We start from the raw sequence: 3,340 nt of genomic DNA on the forward strand, positions 1-3,340 counted from the left end.
TGTATAACTTTGTATAAACTTATATATACAATCTCTAATAATGTATACCAGAAAAATAAGACAAAGAAGAAAAAGAGGAGAAAGTGCTAAACTTCCATGGATGCTTATTATACATGTATAATGTATATACACACTTATACATTAAAAACATAGATAATTTATACAACATCGTACGCAGATATACACGTTTATACATATTTATACAATATTATACAAGTGTGTATAAACATGGCCCATACAATATTTACACTAGAAAATACCTTTTGTCCATCACTACATTGTAACTTTGGGTGGTTTCTGGTGTTGAATTTTCCCGGCGAGGTTTTGACATTCAAATATGGGCTTCACCAGTAGCAAATGATGATACAAAAACTGAGAAAAAAAAAAGAAAATACGAGACGAGTCAGCGGAGATGCTCTTTTAGGCAAAATCTAATAGTTTTTGGACTGATAGGCCAAATTTATTGTGGTTCCTTAATCTCTTTTTATCAATTAACTCAAATTTTGAAACCTTATTGACATAGAATGTGAGGATCCCTTGTGCTCAAAAGCAATAAACATGTGTGTGTACAAAATAATTCTGTAATTTTTAGGGAGAAAGAAGAGAGAGGCGAGTGGAGAGAGATTGAGTATTCTCGGAAATAAGAAAGAAGAAAAGAAGAAAAAAATCTAGAAGTGTGTCTTTAATAATGGGCTAAAGGTTGATTTTTTTAAAATAAATTTTATACAACCTAGGCCAAGTCGGATAAGGACTTCAAACCTAGGCCATTTTAGGTTGGGCTCTTGGGCCAAGAGGTGTAATTCTTCCTAAAAATTTTCCTAAAAACTCGGATTATGTGATGCTAAAGTAGGCGTAGAGGTTAATAATAGTAGCACGGTTCGAACTTTTTGGATTGAACAGTGCGCTGGGAGTTGAAGGAAAATATTGGACAGAGTGTGGCAGATTTCTGGGGCATTTTTTCTGCCCCATTTCGCGGCCATTATGCGATCGCATAACTGTTTTGCGGGCCGCATTATATTCTTGTTGCATATCCCGCCTTGGGATTTTTTCGGAATGAGGTTCTGCGGTGCACTATGCGACCGCAAAATCGTTTTGCGATGCATTATGTGACCGCAAAACAGGTCTGCGGGCCGCATAGTGACCGCAGACCAAGTCAGTTTTTTTTTCTAGTTCTGGCACCCATTTTCGTGGTTATTTCACGGGCTGCATAACCACTATGCGGTCGCATATGCGACCGCAAAACCCGTTACGGAGCTTCAATTTTGGGATTTTTAAACCCGATCCTATTTCGTTATAACATATCCCATGGACTAGGGCTGCTTATCGGGCGGATTGAGCGGTTATTTACTCTTAACGATTTGGCTTATCGGTTATCGACTTTTAAATGTATTAATCCGCTATCCACCCGATAAGATATCAGGCGGATTTGTATCGGTTTAGCCCTTATCAGGCGGTTATTGGGCGATTTATCGGCCTAATTCAATCTATATTGCGTGCATTAGTTGTTTGCTGACCATTGTGACTCAAACTAAAATTCCTATGCTCAGCAGACTACATTCCAGTCTATAGAATACAATAGATAGTCCATTACATCCCAAAGCAAACTACATTACAGACGAGTCCAGAATACATATGTCTTTCCTCCGCCCACAACTGCAAAGGAAAAGTCAATGCTCCCTGATTAATTCTGAAATGATAAAATTTCAGTCTATATTCAAAGTGAGTTCAGAATACATACTTCAAAATGATTAATCCATAAGTGAGCAAACTACACAAAAATGTTTGTCATGCAACTAACGCCTAACAGTGCTTGAATTTCTGCAGCTTCAAAGTTCAAACAACAGCTTAATCCATAAGTGAGTAGATCCCTATAAAAAATATGCATACACCAAATTTCAGCATTAGACAACAAAGTAGAGACTGTGATAAATACTACTGTTAACTAGTATGCATACACCTAAAGCCCATTAACAACTCCGAAAAATAAAAAAAACTAATCTCAATTAACTAATATTTAACAAGACTCCAACGGTCTAAACTTAATTGAAATGGGCAGTCATCCTTTTGGTTCGTTAACAAAATCATATATAAGTCTAATGAGCAATTTATTAAGAAAAACATTCACATAAATGGAGATGGAACATCAGAAACAAATTCGTTCATGATTTCAGCCATTTTTATGGAGAAATAGTACAAATTCAGGAATGTGTACCTAAAATACTTGACAAATAGAGTTTGAAACAACTGATAAAAGGCAAAAATGGAGATGAAGGAAGTTCAGCTACCATTTTGATAGCAAACAACAGAAGAACAGCAATGTCGACCTCAACTTCAATCCAAAAACAAATGAGAAACCCATAAATTCTCCAAGTAACACAACAGAAATCAGAAAACCTTTTTAATCTTTTTTTTTCGTTTTTCTTCTTCAGATCCGGATGTAGAAAAATGAGAATTCAGGGATTTTGTTTTAACTTTTTTCATAGGTGAGATGTGTGTGCATGATGGCGAATTCTCGGTTTCCTTTTGCGTGAAAGGGAATGGGTGAGTCAGGAAGGAGACCATGCGGCTAGGGTTTTCAAAGGGGGATCCGTCTGTCTTTTTATTAGGGTTTGGGAAAATGAGTGTTTTAAAGAGAGGGGAGATCCGGTTGGGCCAGGCGGGTCATGGAAATTGGGCTTCTAAAGGGATGAGCTTGAAACAATTGCAAAATTAGTCACTTTGGATTCAAATTTTAATTAAAACTAATTTGTGTGGTTAAACTACTATATATATTTTTGGCGTTAGATAGAGTACTGGAAGTCAATGAGATAGAGTGTTGGTGGCTACTGGTTGAAATTTAGGTGTTAGGGCTTCTAAATGTCTAATAGTAAATTAGTAATAGAGAATAGAGATAGAGTACCGGAAGTGGAAGAAGTGTTTTTGATTATTTAATATATATATATATATATATATATATATATATATTCTTAACGGGTTAACGGATTATCCATTAAGAAAATTGAATAATCCGCCCCCAAATCGATAAGCCATTAATAAAAAAAATTCAATCCGTTCCCCGTCCGTTAAACCGTTAACCCGATACCAATAAGCCATTAAGTTTCGATTTCGGTTCGGTTTTCGGTTTCGGTTCGATTTTGAACACCCCTACCATGGACCATTTTGATCATATTTTCTGATACTTTTAGAGTGAGAGAGAGGGTCCTAGAGGGAGAAGTGATCTTCATTAAGTTGTTCTTCAATTCTCACTTAAAACCTTGAGGATTATTAAGAGAGGCACCTAGGTCTTCTTCCTTAGAGGTAAGATTCTATTATCAAAACTCTTAATTTCAAAATATAACTA

At 36.0% G+C, this 3,340-nt stretch overlaps 1 long non-coding RNA gene across 1 annotated transcript; it reads right to left on the bottom strand.

The window, feature by feature from the left end:
- Nucleotides 1-1,094: 1,094 nt before the first annotated feature.
- Nucleotides 1,095-2,641, bottom strand: LOC104106048 (uncharacterized). Its single transcript, XR_688473.4, has 3 exons — nucleotides 2,286-2,641; nucleotides 1,739-1,868; nucleotides 1,095-1,653 (listed from the first exon to the last, which is right to left on the bottom strand). It is a non-coding gene; the product is annotated as an uncharacterized lncRNA (long non-coding RNA).
- Between the last annotated feature and the right edge of the window lie 699 nt (nucleotides 2,642-3,340).

Source organism: Nicotiana tomentosiformis, chromosome 6 (assembly GCF_000390325.3).
Source record: "Nicotiana tomentosiformis chromosome 6, ASM39032v3, whole genome shotgun sequence".
NCBI lineage: Eukaryota > Viridiplantae > Streptophyta > Magnoliopsida > Solanales > Solanaceae > Nicotiana > Nicotiana tomentosiformis.